A 16,086-nucleotide genomic window follows, 5' to 3' on the forward strand; every position below is an offset into this window, starting at 1 on the left:
CTGAAGGGTTGTGGAGGAAGGAGGCTGAGAACCAGGTGTGCGGATCTTCACAGTGTGTCTGGCAAGAAAGAAAGGCAGGCAGGCGGGCAGGCGGTAGGGAGAACAAACTTCACGGGTGAGGAAAAGGTACTTGGAAAGCAGATTATAGTTCTCACTCAAACCAATGCAAGCTAGGAGTTGGCAAACTGTTGGTTCAGTCTTTAGAGAAATGCTCCTGAGACCTCAAAATGCTCAAAGAAAGGTACTCAGAGTCAAAATTTAGAATATAACATGCCTTAGCAAAGTTTCTTCCCCCTACTCTGAGTTGGCAGACACCCTCCCCCACACCCCTCCCAGCCCCAGCAGAAGACCCCCCTCCTGGGCGGAAGGGAAGAACACGGCGAAGTATGCAGAGCATGGAGTCCTCCATCTGCCCCTCCACTCTTCACGTGGGGGCTTCTTTCCGGCATGGCTCGAATAATTATGGGGGAAATTCCTCAAAGCATTCACGGAGCTTCCACACTGCGTCACTTCCAGCAGAATGATGTGGCTTGCTTTCATCTGACCCAAAGCCTGGGGGTTCCAGCACAGAAAAGTAACGACCATCTGCAAAAAGCTTCACCCGAGTGGGAAGTGAGAATCTTGCTCCGGGTTTGCAGAGCACTAGTGGAAGCCAGCGCGCATCTCTTTCCCTACGCTTGGGCGCGGAGGGCGGGAGGAGAGGGAGGGACCAGGAGAGAGGCGGCCAGGGTTCCCGCCGCCGCCCCGCCCTCCGGCTCGCGGCCGATTCGGTGCTGCGGCTGGAGCCGGCGGCCGGGCGGCTGGCGGCCGGGCAGGGTCTGGCGAGCCTCGCGTCGCCCGTGCAGTGCGCCGGCTGTCCGGGAGATGGCTTCTCACCTCTCGTCCGCTGCTCCCGCTATTGTCTCACCCGGGGTTGCCTGACTGCCTGATCGCGCACGCTCTCGGCGGAGAGGACTCCCCGCTCCGGACTGGTCCTTGAGCCCTCGCTGCCTGTCCCCTCCGCACCCCCACCCCGGGTCAGGGACCCGGGAGACCAGCGGCCAGGGAGCGGCCTGGGAGGAGGCTAAGCGCGGCCGGCCACCTCACATCGCGCGGGTGCAAGGGACGCCTGGAGCCGCAGAGCGCGCCGGGGCGGCGCGGAGCGGGAGCCCACGACGCCAAGCCCACGACACGTCGGGAGTTGCAGCGGAGCCCGCCGCCTGCGCAGGTAGGACACGCACGCAGCCGCGAGCAGCGGCTCAGGGGTCTGCCGAGTGGCCTGCAACCGAGGCGGCGAGGTCAAGGGACTCTCCCTCCAACATGGCAACAGCCGAGGTGCAACAATAGAGCGTCGCTGGCTGCCCGGCGACAAGGCTGAGCAGCGGACGCCGGGCAATCGGTGCACCACCCGTGGCTGCCAGCAGGTTGCTCAATCCTACCTATCGGCGGCGCGCCTGCAGCTCGGGGCCTCCCAGTCCCGCACCCCCACTCCACCCCTTCTCTCTGGACACGCTTCTTGGCTCCTGGCTGCAGGGCCATCTGAACCAACCAGTAGCTTGGGGGTTTGTTTGTTTGTTGGTTTAAGATGAGAAATAAAAGGCAGACCTGCCCTAGAGTGGAGGTGACCGGGTGGTGCCTTTCGTTCAGTGGGTGAAGAGTCAGCTTCTGTGTATATTTTTTTAGCCAGGCGGAGGGTAGAATTGGCTTCTCCCTTATAAGGGTACTGCAGCAAAGAGAGGCTGGAAGCTGGAAGAGGGAGAGGGACCCTTGGGCCTGAGTGCCCCGGCTCTGTCCGTGAATGCGGCTCCCCAGGCCTGTACTTGTCTCTCCTCAGTTCCCAACAAGGGGGGCTTTGATGGGGCCAGGAGGGGGAGGCACAATCATAGCAGGAAGCAAGGTGGGGTGAGGTGGAGTGGGGAGCCCAGGGACTTGGCAGGCTCCTGGCTTGTGGAGAGATGTTACCAAATGTGTGAGGGGTGTGTGTGTGTGTGTGTGTGTGTGTGTGTGTGTGTGTGATCTGCCATTGCTCTTGTCCCTTCAAGTCAGCTAGCTTCTCACCTTCCATCTCCCTACCCTTGTACCACCAATCAAGCCTGGGATGGAATCTCATTGTCTTTGCCTGCCCTGTTGTTTTTTTCTCAACTCAGTTGGGGAGTTCTGTACTCTGGACTGGCCAGCCAGGCCAGTCCCAGCAAGTCACTGGAGATTCTTCAGCACAGCTACCACAGCTCCCAGAAGTGGGCCAGCGCTGCTCCTCTTCCTTTTTCTAAGCTACCTGACTGTCTGGGATATGGCCAAGCAGATGTAAGCAATTTGCACTGAATTCCAGCCCTTGACCAGTTCTGAATGAAAACTTAACTCTATTGCTCACTGTTCTTAGAAGAATATTAGGAAGAGAAAATGGCCTAGAGGGTGACAACTCTGACTCCACAATGCTCTTCATTTCCCCCAATTGCAGCTGCAGATTGTAGAGCACAGAGGCCATGAATTTTTGGAGTCACAGCTCCTCAAGAGCCTGGCAGTCCCATCTGGGGCTGTGTCCATGGAAAAATTAAATCGAGGCACATTTTATAGCTTTGCCTGGCAGCCAATGTCTGGAGGAGACGGTGGCTCTGAGCTGAAGCCCTGGACCCAAGCTGTGGCTGCCTCTCCTTTGGCTTTTTGAGTGAGCCCAAGGTTTAATTTCCATGGCTCTGCTGAGTGTGTGTGTGTGTGTGTGTGTGTGTGTGTGTGTGTGGTAAATGTGATCAAGCTCTTAGGCCCCACCAGAAGGCATCTGGTTCATTTTCCTTTCCTCTGGTAACTGAGTGAGGAGGACCCAGGAAGCATGCTTGGGTGAGAGTGTCAGTTTATCTGAAGCCCTGGGCATTTTTCGGGGTGCTTCTTTGGACTTCCCTAGCAGTCTTTGCTATGACTTCCTTGTGTTCTAACAAACACTCCATACCTATGGAACGCATTGATACTCTCTGTGGTGGCCCACTCAACTTCGACCTGGTACTTTGCAGGTGTCTCTTGTCTGCGTTCCTGTAGCCTAGACAGTCATGAAAGTCAGCAGGGACAAAAATGAGGGGAGCGAGTCTCTGTTCCCTTTGGCTGTTTGCCGCATGTCATAAACTTCAAGCTCCTCATGTTCACATCTGTAAACATGGACAACATGGTGTGAGAGGCAGAGAAAATGATGTCCTGAGGCTCAGGTTGGAGTCCGAGCATGATTCGCTCCCTAGCTGTGTGAGCATAGGCAGTTTATGTACCTCGCTGTCAGCACATTCATAAAATGGGGGGAAAGTATAGGTGGCTCATAAGTTCTTTTTATGGATGAAAATATCATAACGAAGTGAGTAAAATTGTACATGAAAAAGCACTCTGGGAAGTGCAGAGTGCTACTCAAATGTTGATTGTTCTTTCTGGGTTTAATATCCATCATAAAGGAGGGAGAGCAGTCAGGGACATGGATGGGGAGTGGAGAGGAGGCTATGGGGTACAGTTTCCAGATCTTTCCCTATGGCTAAGGGGAGAGTGATCGACAATATTAAGGACCCTAATTGTTCCTTAGGTATTTCTCTTTAAATAGAGTGGGCCAGATGAGAACTGGGAAGGGATAGTTGCTTAATATTTGTAGAGAAGTAGGGAGGGACAAACACCTTCCAAAGTCTGGCTACACCTATGGACAGAGTAGTGCTGAGCTGGCAGATATTGTAATAGCTCGCACGGACTGATATTAGCCTGCAAGTAAATGACAGGGATGGGATTTGAAGCAAGCAGTCTCACTGCGTGCCCTGTGCTCATAACCTCCATGCCACTACCAGAAATACTAGGTCTCAGCAGAACAGAAAGAAGCAGCAGGGTTGCAGAATTCACCTGCCATCATGTTTCAGAGAGAAGTCAAACATTATTTTTCTCTTTGGAAACTGCTTTCCTCTCATCTTATATTTGGCTTCCGTGTTATCCTTCTTCAAAACATCATTAACCCTTTTTCTGCTGGGCCTTTCTCTTTAACCCTAGCTAGGCCTTCTCACTAGAGACTAAGCATTGTTGTCCCCACAGATTTCTCTTTAACATTGGCTTTTCTTTCTTTTTTAAAAATTTTTACTCTTATTCATGCATGTTTGCAGTACGCAGTGATACTGTTACTAGTGGGGAGTTAGTTTGTGTACATAACACATCTTGTTTCATCCCCTTCCCCTCTTTCCATCTTTTGGTCCCCTTCCCTTTTGTAAAAGACCTATTTCCCTATTTCCAATCGTCTATCTTGTATTTTGCTTTTTATTTATATTTAGATTCCTCATATGGGAGAAATCATGCAATATTTAAGTTTGTGTTTGTAATTTATTTCTCTTAACATTGTGTTCTCAGGTGCATCAATTATCCTACAAGTGACTCAAGTCTATCATTCTTTATGGCAGAGTTGTCCTCCATTGTGTATAAATGCCACAATTACTTTATCCATTCTTCTGTTGATGGGTACATAGGCTGATTCCAAGACTTAGCTGTTGTGAGTTTTGCTGTATAAACATGGGCCTGAGTGTATCATGGTAATATGATGTGTTTAACTCTTTCGGGAAGATACCTGGGAGAATAATAGTTGGATCAAATGGAATTCCTGGTTTTAGATTTCTAAGGAATCTCTATACTAATTTCCACAGTGCTATAGTAGTTTACATTCCTATCAACAACACAGAAGTGTTCCTTTTTCTTCACCAGCATTTGTTATTATTTGATTTCTTGATTATAACCATTCTTTGTGGTAGAATTTTGGTGGTGTTTTAATTTATGTTTCTCTAATGGCCAGGGAAGTTGAACATTTTTTCATGTATTTCTTCTGAAAAGTGTCTGTCCATTTCAGTTGCTGCTTTTCTTCTTGGCTGTTCTTCCTCCTGTCTTTGTTCTTGGTCTGTCTCTGGCCCTGTGACACCTGTCCTGGAGGTTACATCCTGCTCTATCTTCTGTTCTCTGTCTGAGAGCTATGCCATACATGTACTTCATTGTTCATGCGCTGGTTGGCTAAGCCTGCTGACCAGGAATAAGTGTAGTTAGGATTCTTTCTAGTCCATCCGTCTGTCTTTCCCCCTTTTCCACTCACTAGTTGGTATCCTTTGCTGTAAACCAGAAAGCATTAGAGTGAGGGAAAGAGAATAGCCTGACAAAGAGCTTCTGTTTTAAACACACCTGTTCACCTTGATGAAACTGTCTCTTCCCCTTATCAATGAGAAAAAAGGAAATTTAGCAGGACTAAGAAACGTGCCCAAGACTACACTAGAGAAGACCCTAAATTGGATTGTTTTCTTTGTTTCTTTTGGTTTTGGGCTTCCCCCAACTCTCCAATGCTAGGGTTGGAATCCAGGGTCTCAGGCATGGTTGAAAAGTGCTTTACTATTAAACCACACTCTTAACCCCAGAGTCCAAGTTTGAGTCTTAGAAACCTGTTTTTTTTTTTTTTTTTTTTTTTTTCTGTGCTGTGTGAAAGGGACCTGAGAGATAAAAATATCAAGGAAGGCCAAGTCCTTAATCAGACTGATAGTTCCCAAGGGTCAATAACACTGTAAGGGGCTCTGAAAGTTATATCTGGGAAACGATGTGATCATAAAGGATTAAGTCTGTCAGATAATAGTTTTTGGTTTTGTTTTTTTGAGACAAGGTTTCACTACGCAGTTCATACTGTTCGTGAACTCTTGGTGATTCTCCTGCCTCAGCCTTTGCAGTACTGGGATTACAGGCCTGCACCATCATGCCTGGCTTGTCAGGTAACATAAAAAGGAATGCATTCATTGATTTATTCATTCAACAGAGTTTGCAGTATAGCTTCATTCAGTCATTAGGCATTTGGTGCATGCTTATACCCTTCTCAGTGTGCGGTGGGAGAGACAGGTAAGGCTCCTGTCCTGGTGGAGTTTATGCTCAGAGGAGGTTAAGTAAACTGAGTGTACAATAAATCAGTCTTCTCTGTTTTACTGGTGGGATTTCTACTCTGGTAGACAGGTCCCAGAGAATTACTTGGAGATGTAATCTGGTTGAACTCAAGGAAAGTTTGAGAGGGACCTTTGCGATACTCTTGTGAATAACATTCTGGAAACAAAAGGCTGGTTAATTTTTCATTCCACAAAATATCTTCAGTGCCTATTCACATCCATCCCTTCGTGTAGTCATGAGTTTATTCTTCAAATGAGGGGCAATGTAAGTCCGGCAAATGGGTAAGAGTGTGGCTGTGTGATCAGATATCCTGGGCTCCAAGTTTGCCCCCACCTTTTACAAGCTGTATGGCCAGTCACTTAGTTTACCTGTGCTTCAGGGCTAGGGATGTAGCTCAATAGTCAAACACATGCAGGAGGCCCTGGGTTTTATCTACACACACACACACACACACACACACACACACACACACACACTCCCGTGCTTCAGCTTTCCTGCAGGAAGGTGGAGGAAATGATAGTATGGCGGGGACTTGTTAAAATGAAATGAGTTCATGAACTAATTAGCCGATTCGTGTAAACAAAAGCTGCTGATGGTGGCTAGGATTCTTTCACCATCCCTTAATAGCAAGTTAATGCTTATTGTAGGGATAAAGTGTTGAATGCAGTGTAGTCCCTGACCTTAAGGGAACACACATCTCCCCTCCCCAAATTAGGTGAATGGATAAGTTTCTTCGTGGAAGCAGGTAATGAGAGGGTTTTTGCGTGGTGCTTTGAGATATAATCTAGACAGCATCTAATAGACAGGTAGAAACTAAGGGCTAGAGAATGGAAGACTTCAGAGGTCTGTAAATGCTGTGGGGGGCCTACCTGGAAAGATACAGTATAATTTTGACATCAAAACCTCAGTCTTGCCTTGGGAGGTGCTGGCTAGACCACCCTCGGAGCACAGTGCTTAGTAGTTCAGTACTGAGATGCACCTTGTGTGAAACACTGTACTGGGCTGGGGCAGTGGTAGAGGTCCCACCCCTGCTGCTAACCAGCTGAGTGAAGGACTGAGACAGAATGAATTAAACTGAAACAGAAAGGTCATTTTACTTTCTCTTGTAGTCACTGGTTCCCTTGTCTTCCGAACTGTGTTTTATTTTTTATTTTAATTTTTTGGTTTTTTTATATGTGTGTTTTCTTTGTTGTTGGTTTTAGGTTTTTTGGTGCTGGATATTGAATCCAAGGATGCTTGGGGTGTGTGTGGCCTGGGAGTGTTCTGGAGTGCAGAAGGAGAGCATGGGAATGTTCCAGAACATTTGCCAACAACACTATGAACTTTCTGTTAGATGTGATATGCCTGGGTTTCTCTGGCAAGATGGGGAAAAGATTTTCAATTTTGGGCTCTCACTAGATTCAGTTTAATTCTTTTTTTTTTTTTTTTTTTTTTTTTTGTCTTTTTCTTTTTTATCGGTACCGGGGATCGAACTCACGACCCGCTGCTTGCAAGGCAGGCACTTATGCCGCTGAGCTAAATCCCCAGCCCCTCAGTTTAATTCTTGATTCTATCATTTCCAGGTTGTGTGACCTTGAGGGAAATTACTCAGTCCCTTTCCTGTTTCTAGTTTCCTCATCCACAAAATAAGGATAATAATACCCATATTTAAGGACTGTTGTGAGAATTAAATAAAACAATACCTGGCACAAAATTCCAGAGGAAGTAAAAGGCTTGTTTCCTTCCATTTCTGTGGCAGTCTCAGCCTCTCGTCTTCCACCTTCTCTCTACACTGACCTCTCTGGTCATCAGTCATCACAGTGGGTGCACCACCCTGGAGTTATGCATTTGCAGTGTACAAAGTGCAGACTTCAGAATGGCATTCCCATATGCTATACAGGTATGTCAGCCCAGCTCCTGGGGATTATTTGCTCTGGTGTGTGTGCTCATAGGGTTACACCCTGGCTATGCTGTCCAACTGTGAGTGATGTCAGCTTCTCCTTGCTGGGAAAGGCCCTGCCTGTGGTTGCCCTGGGAGACTCTGGATGAGGGTTACACTTGCAACAACACCATGAAGAAGGAGCTGGTGGAATTTATTACTTTATTTTATTTTTTATTTTTTTGGTCTTTTTCGTTTTTATTGGTACCAGGGATCGAACTCACGACTGCCTGCTTGCAAGGCAGGCGCTTATGCCACTGAGCTAAATCCCCAGCCCCTTGAGCTGGTGGAATTTAAGTAGTGCTGTGCTGGATGGTACCTCTTTGCTGAGTGCCCCCCTTGTGGAGTATGGACTTGGGCTCTGTCTTTAGGGAGATGGCTGTCTTGCTTGGGACCTTCCTGTGCAATCTACAGGATAGGAGTTTGGAGAAAGACTCCAGGGCCTGTACAGAGTAAAAATGATTGGTGCATTTCTTCCTTGGTCTTCCTTACCCACTGCCCAAAGTGACTTTCTTTGAAAATCTTTGTGACCTCTCTATGTGAAAAGATATAAAACAGTTGTTTTAACACTATCTTAGGCAAAGGCTTTTAGCCCCAGATATCAGAGCAGTCATTTAAGTTATAGAGATACATACACATGTGTATGTTAAGGATACCCTAGAGAAAGACCTCAAGGAGAGATTACAAGGGGTAACAGGGGGTGATGCTAAGGAATGTAGATAGGGAAGGAAAGAGGAGAAGGAGAAGAAGCAGGGGAGGTGGAAGGCATATCCAGCACCCAGGTTTGCCAGGCTCTCAGTCTCTAAGATCCAGGAGAAACTGAAACCTGAGGGTCCTGGCTAGGACCTGCTGTGGTCAGCTCCCTCCTCAATTCCCTGCCTGTGGACCCTGAGTTGGGTTCCTGGGTAAAGTAGAATCCTTGGTCCAACCTCTGGTTCTATGTCCTCAGCTGAACTGGAGCAGGATACCCTTGTGGTTGGTACCAGGGTCAGTGAAGGCTTCTAGCTGGGAAACTGCCTAGCCCTGGGGGAAGGATAGGCTGGGCTGAGAATGGCTAAGGCCAGGGCTTGGCGAGATCAGTGACTCAAAGCTGCCTGGTAGGCAGCCTTGGGACACCATTCTCCAGAGAAGCTAGAGATTCCTGTGCCCAGGAGCTAGACCAAGGAGGCCTGTAGTAGAAATCCACTGCCTCCTTCCAGATGGATGTTCTTCCCAGGGACACTTCTAGGACCTGTTGAGGTGGGTAATCCCCCCTGCAGGCTCTTTTTTTTTTTTTTTTTTTAATGCAAATGTTTCTGGGAGGGGCTCACACCTTGGCCTCTAACACCCTGGTGTAAATTAGTGTCAGATGTCTGGCGGTATTCCTTTTTATGTTTTTTTTTTTCCTGGACTGAAATACGGGGCCTGCTTGCAAGCTTGATGTCCCTTTGCTTGCCCTTCCAATCTCTGGAGCCGCCTGACTCCTCCCAGCCTTCTTGACTTAGGAAATCGTATCTGCCCCTGGGACCTTCCAGAGAAGGTCTTTTTCCTTTAGGAAAAGACCCTGTTGGTGCTCTTGTCTGAGCCTCCTGCCCTGGCATTCTCTCTCCCTGGTGCTCTCCTAGCTCCTGAGATTGTCTAGCAGGTGACCAGAGGGCATAGAGGAAGATCCTGCTTGGGGGAAGGCTCCAGTTGTCCTGGAACCTAGAAGGTACTGTTTCCTTCTTCTTTTGGAATCAGACTTCCCTTTAATTTTCTCAGGCATCTTTGCCAGTAACATTAAGGACAATGGACCCTCAAGTCATAACTGGTCTAACATACGAACAACTTTGGTTATGACCAGAATTTTAGCTTTAACTTGCGACTAAAGTCTTGAGTTATGATCCGAATGCGGGCTTCTTGTGCTTCCAGATGGTCTCAGATACAGATTTGACCCTTACAGAGTTCTGGAAAGAATATTACAACATCTTTTCCTATGTGTGGTTAGTTGAGAAATCCTGAGCCAGTGTCTCCCTACGGACACTGAGATCTGCCTGTAGACCGGAGAGAGACTTCGAAGACTGTAGAGGAGCCTAAGTCTTCAATGGATAATCTGCATTACAGTCAGCCCTTGGGAAGGAGTTGAGTTTGTATGTAGTAAGGGGTCCACCGTATATGACATCTTGTGGTCTGGGGCAACTTCTTTTCTTGAGAGTATGTGATTGAATATGTGGGTTTGGGGTGCTGGAAGGTGGAATGGGGATATGGAAAGACGAAGGGACTCTCATGTGTGTGAAGATAGGGGTAGATAGAAGGGGTATAAGGCTGTGGATAGGGATATGAGTTGTGAGAAGGTGTGTGTGAGGTGTGGGGATGTAGGAAGATGGAGCAGGATGAGCAGTGTGGCGGGATGGAGAGAAAATAGGGTGTGTGGGAGGATTGACGTGTAGGGATTGTGGGGTGATGTGAGGGCTGTGGGGCAGGCATGGAGTCAGGGGAGGTGAAAGGAGTGTGTGTGGGGTCAGGGAAAGGTGGGATATGTGTCAGTGGTGGGAGTGGGAAAAGGTGGGGTGTTTGGAGGGTGTGCTCAGTTACGTGATTCCCATGGTGTGGGTTCCTGAAAGTGACCACAGTCTATCAAGGATTATCTCTGGGGAGCTGCATTCGTTGAAGATGATCTGCTATGTGATTCTGTCTACATTGCTGGTTTTAGCATGCTGTGGTGGCAAAGGGACAATGGGCAGGGCTTGGGGACACATGGTGCTGAGTTTGCCTCTGGCCTGAGGCGTGGGCTGGTCCTCAGTGGTTCTGTAGATGACTGGCTGGGCCCTCTCTCTCTACCTTTTCCTGCTTGACTTCCTTTGGCCCTGAGAGCTTGCCAGATGACACAATTAACCTGCCTCTGTCACTAGGCTTTGGGCCCACCTTCTCCACTTCGAGTGCATGATCCCTCTTGGTCTCAGGGCTCTGCAGCCACTGCCCTGAGTGTGTACACACTGTGGAGAGAGCACAGGACTGGGCCTGAGATCACCACCTTGGTACTCACCTATCATGGCTCCTTCCCAGCTTTGCAGCGGCTCTGGTGTGAGACACAGTGCAAAGTCTCTTAACGTCAATGGATTTCACTCTCTTGTCTGTAATAGACAACCCTCTCTGTCATCCAAAAGAAAATCTTTCCAGGTGTCTGAGAAAGTTTTGGCTAGAAAACACTGAAGGAGTCATTATAATTGAACCAGTTGGAGATACTCGCTAAAAAGAAAAAAAAAATTGACCCCCAGAAGCACTGTCTTCCAGAGGATGTGCTTGGTGGCATCTGTCAGTACCCTCTAGTTAGTCCCATGCCTTTGCAGTTACCCTGCCATCTGTCACCAGCCCTGTGCCCAGGGGTTGCACCCTAATTTGACACACCCTTTAGCACTGCCTCTTCACTCTGAGCAGACACCCAGCCAGTGCGTGAAGACTTGGGGAGTCACCACGAGGCGGATTCCACGCTGCCTCTCACTTCTTCCCTCTGGCATGTCCTCCAGGCAGAGCAGGGCCTTGTGGGTCTGTTCTGTCCTCATTTTGCTGCCCCAACAAGAGGGAAACAGCTATGACCTGCATTATGGACTCTTCCGGGCTGCCTCCTCTGGGAGTTTTCCCCGCCCATGCAGGAATCCTGGAGAACTGGATTCCACCCGGCAAAAGCCAGGAAGGCTGAAACTAGACTGGAGGTAACAGGTGTGATAATCTGGGCCTTGCAGAAGGCCTTGGTTTGCAGGGTGTGTTGAAGTCAAGCTGAGGAGAGGATGGCAGATAGGAGCAAAGGCTGCTGACAGGTGCTGCCTCTCAACTCTCACAATACCCGTTTTCCAAGTCTTCCTTCAGAGGAGGCCTGTGGATTGCTCGACACCTTTAGGGAAACTCAAGTCTTGCATTGTCGCTGTTTGGAAATGTGTGGTGGTTTTCAGATTTGGGACAAGCTGGTGTGAAAGTTGCATGTGATAAGATTGAGGAGTCCACAGTGCTGGAGGCCACAGTTGGTAAGGGGAGATCATCTGGGACTTTCTCTTTCTTGTCCTCTCTGTCACCCTGTCCTGCTACCTTTCCTGGGTGGAAGAGGAAGTAGGGAGAATCCTTTCTAACTCCCATATTCCTCAGAGGGCAGCTGGGGCTGAACAAAGGAGAAAAAGGCTGCTTCTTGGGGATACTGTGGGTGAGGCAAGATGGGGAGGAGGAAGGGGCTGGGGATTTAGCTCAGCGGCATAAGCGCCTGCCTTGCAAGCAGGCAGTCGTGAGTTCGATCCCTGGTACCGATAAAAAGGAAAAAGACAAAAAAAAAAAAAAAGATGGAGAGGAGGAAGCAGGAGGAGAGGACCAGACAGAGGTGATGTGGCTATGCTGGCTCCTGGGATGATTCCTGGGTTAGGAAACTAGACACTGCCAAGACTTTTCTGTCCCCTTTGCCAAACGTTCCATTGAGCTGATTGCCAGCTCCCAGTTCCTGGCCTTGTGATCCTAGTTGCCAGCTATAGAGGAAGGAACATTTCGAGAGGAGCCACAAGCTGCCTCGCTGCCTCCATCCCTGTCTGTCCTCATGCTTGGAGCCCAGAGGCTGCAGGGTGTGTGGTAGGAGCTGTGAGCTCCTTGGCTTCCATATATGCGTGTGGACAGACCCAATTGTGAAAATAGTTTGTGAGCTGGGATAGGAGTTTTGAAGGTCTGAATCAAAGCCAGCAGTTCCACAGACTCCTAGCCCCTGTCCCTCTGCTTCCCAGGCCCAGAAAGCCCTTTATTAAACCCAGTTCAAATTAGTGGAGAGTCCAGCATATACATACCCAGGGAATAGAGGAACGGGGAATAAGTCCAGGTAGGAAACAATGAAACACGGGGCTGCTGAAATCTGGCAGAGAGGATGCTGGAAGGGGGATGTATGAGTGGGAAGAACACAGCAGCAGTTTTCCATGTCTTCACATTTGGAATTAAGTAGGAGCTGCACAGAGGGAACGTAGGCTAGATAAGAGAGAGAAAGACTTTGTTGGTACATGTGATTCAGTAATGGGCTGACATCAGAGAGGAAACAGAGCTCTGTGGAACCTGTGGGCTTTCCATAAGGGCTCCGGAAAGAGATTCGTATCTGTTGGAGGCAGGGAGCAGGCCTAGCTGACCTTGATCTACTTCCTGCTGCAGGGCGTATGGACTCCTGGTGCTGGCCAGGTGGATGTTCCCTGTTGGAGCTGGGGTGGGAGAGGGACAGGTGGAGCAGGACAACAGGTGTGTGGCGTGAGACGTGGGGTGTTGGTTCCTGATTGCAAACAGGGGATCTGGAATCTGGATATTGCGGGTTGGGTAGAGGCAAAAGTCCTTTCCAAAGAGGGAAATTTGGAAGCCACACAGTTAAGTACCTGTGATCTCCAACACCTGCACCCTATCTGTCCTGAGAGAGATGCTAAGGGTCCCTTGCTAGGATGGTCTGAATTCTCTTGCCTGAGTTAAAAACTACTTAAGTTTGGGATGCCTAGGCCCTGGGAACTTGAGACCTTGTATATTTTTTTTACCATCTTGCTTGAGGGCTCTCCATTTCCCCTGTGCAACAGAGACAGGCCAAGACATGCGGCATCCCCTGCTTTATGCTCCAAGAGAGGATCGAGCTATTTATGGATATGTCTATCACCTCCATGCGATTGTAAGCTCCCTAGAATTGTGCTGCAGTTATCTCTATACTCCTAGTATTCAGATATGCTGTTACCCAGCACCCTCTGGGATCCAATTCTGTGGCTCAGAATGTGGGCCAATGACCCAGACTCTTTATGTTCTCCCAGTCCCCCTGAGCAGAGCCATGCTGATGTGTTGGTGCCTGACAGCAGGCAGCCTCTCTGCCTGTGGTTGTATCTGCCTGCCCATTGGGTCTGAACGGAGCCAGCTCCACAGAAGAGAGGGCCTTCTCCTTTCTCTCCTCCCTGTGACTCTGAACCATTGTGTGGCTGTGTCCTGACCCTGTTTCCTCCCTGCCAGCCCCTGGCCATCTGTGGGCAGCTGCGTATGGATGGAGTTTGGTGCCTGGTGCTGCTTACACCCTGGCACTGACCTGCTCAGCCATAAGTATGTTCTCTTCTTCCCCAGCTGACTGTCTGGTGCTTTGGGGGGTTCATTTATTCAGTGCTTTTTCATTTTTCTGAGATTTCTAAAACCCTAGTCTGTGGAATTGAACCTGGCCACACATGCGAATCACTTGAAGGGCTGAATCAGAACAGCCAGAGGAGGGGCCAGGAATTTCCACGTCTGAAAAACTTCCCAGATGACAATTACAGTCATCGAGTGTGAACTCTGGAGCATGTTATTATGTCAACATTAAATTTTGTGGGTGTGTTTATATAGGAGAATATCCTAGTTCTTATGGGATTCAAGCTGAGTTATTTAGAGGCAAAGTGCAGCTTACTGTCAAATGATTAGGCAGAAGAGAACACAAATTAGTGCTTGCAGGTGTAGAAAGGAAACTGGCTGTAACTGACTTCTTCTGCTTCCATCTGCTGTGTCTGAGAAGGGGATACTGGGAGGGAACACACACAGACCCACCAGAGACACAAGTCCAGGGGTGCCACTCACTTGATTTCTTTGCTGTGGTCAGGGGATGTCATTTGCGTAGAATGCAATGTGTGGAGTGCTCCCTGGAGGTGTGAAACAAAGCCTGCTCTTCTGGATGGGCTGCGGGGTACCAAAGACACAGGCCATAAGGGGCTGGGGATTTAGCTCAGCGGCATAAGCACCTGCCTTGCAAGTGTGCAGTCGTGAGTTTGATCCCTGGTACCGATAAAAAGGAAAAAGACAAAAAAAAAAAAAAAAAAAAAAAAAAAGACACAGGCCATCACAAGGGGCTGGGGATGGAACCCAGAGCTTCTCACATGCCTGGCAAGTGCTCTACCACTGAGGAACCGTTTGTTTTTTCCCAGAATCCCTAGTAACCCTGGGTCTCCGGCTTTCTCCTGTGCCTAATTGAGCTTTCTGAACCCTTGGTTTAGTTGGAGGTGGCTCTTCTGACCCTGCAGGGAATACATTTGTCCCGTCTCCTCATCATGTCTCAGCATCAGGCTGAGTGAGAGCTGAGGTTTTTTGGAAGGAGCAACTGCTAGTTTGGTCCAGTCATGAGATCTGTCAGTAGGCTGGGCTTCCTTTCTGGCATGGCTGCGCCGGTCTAGTGGTGTCTTCTGGCCCAGAACCAGGGAGCTGGTGGTTAGAGAGGGGTAGCTTGTCTTTTCTCTGTCTAAACTCCAGTCTGGGAAGAGCCTCAGGACCAGCCCTGATTAGACCACCCTTCAGCCTTTCTTTTTATTTGCTCGAATCCTGGATTCCTCTGAGAAATTTCAGTTTGGAGAATCTATAGGTCTGAATCAGAGAGAACTAGAGCCCAAAGGTACTTTGTGTGGTTCTCCTACTCATTCATGCACCTGGCTTAAAAATGCCCCATCCAGCTCAGTTTATTTGGAATCCCAACCCTGTGTTTCAAGGACCCTTAGGAAGGACATACATCTCCTGTGTCTTTGTCATCTGGTTTCCATGTCTAAACATTTCTCACTGCAAGAAAGCTTGGCCCTTACCTTGTAATTCAAATACATACTTTTTCGTGGAAACAAGGTGAGTTTGGAGCTTGAGCTTAATGGGGTGACAGGTCCATAAACATGTCATTTCAATGAATACATTTTAAGGCCATGTTTGAGATAGGTGCAGTGGTCATTGACTGCAGAGAAAAGGAGTCCAATCTAGGGACTCAGAGAAGGATTTCTGCAAAACATGACATCTGAACAAAGTCTCAGGAGGGTGTGAGGGTGAGGCACACAAGCAATAGGGCTGGGAAGGGTGCCCAGCAAGAGGATGCCCCAGAAGCAAGTCACAGAGTTGTCAAATACAGGTAATGAATGCATGGAGGTAGAGAGAGATGGGGGACGCTGATAAAGGCCTTGTAGAGGAGTCAAATAAAAAGGCTTTGAAGAGTTTTAACCAGAAAAGGAAACAATCAGATTTAAACTTTAGAAAGAGCCTCTGGCTGCTCTGCAGAGAAAGCGTTTCCTTCTGAAGAGGGAAAAATCAGTGGGCTGAAAGGCTATGGAAAGGCCACTGCCCTGGCCCAAATGAAAGGACGTAGGAGCTTAAATTAGGACAGCAGTAGTTACGATAGAAGGAAGGACTGAGGGAAAGTGGGCAGGCCTTGGCGAACTGATGCGGGGGTGAAAGGAGGGAAGGTGCTGGGATGATAAGGATCCAGGAGGGAGAAAAGAAACTGATGTGTTTTGTCCATTTGGACTGTGAGATATGGTGGGCATATGAATTTGAAGGAATGATGTACATCT

The 16,086-nt window shown here is 48.6% G+C and overlaps 1 protein-coding gene across 3 annotated transcripts in view; it reads left to right on the forward strand.

Annotated features, from left to right (window-relative positions):
• The first annotated feature begins 379 nt into the window (after positions 1-379).
• Positions 380-16,086, forward strand: part of Pik3c2b (phosphatidylinositol-4-phosphate 3-kinase catalytic subunit type 2 beta) — a 66,624-nt gene continuing 50,917 nt past the window's right edge. Inside the window, exon 1 of one of the 3 annotated variants that reach the window (XM_013157965.3) lies at positions 380-1,207. The gene's annotated coding sequence lies outside the window, so the exon portion shown is untranslated. Of the gene's footprint in view, positions 1,208-2,260; positions 2,284-16,086 lie in introns of those variants that run through there. The other 2 variants (XM_003474677.5, XM_023567229.2) reach the window with 2 other exon arrangements.

Source organism: Cavia porcellus, unplaced genomic scaffold (assembly GCF_034190915.1).
Source record: "Cavia porcellus strain 051 isolate PalLab524CR breed Dunkin Hartley unplaced genomic scaffold, mCavPor4.1 scaffold_29, whole genome shotgun sequence".
Lineage (NCBI taxonomy): Eukaryota > Metazoa > Chordata > Mammalia > Rodentia > Caviidae > Cavia > Cavia porcellus.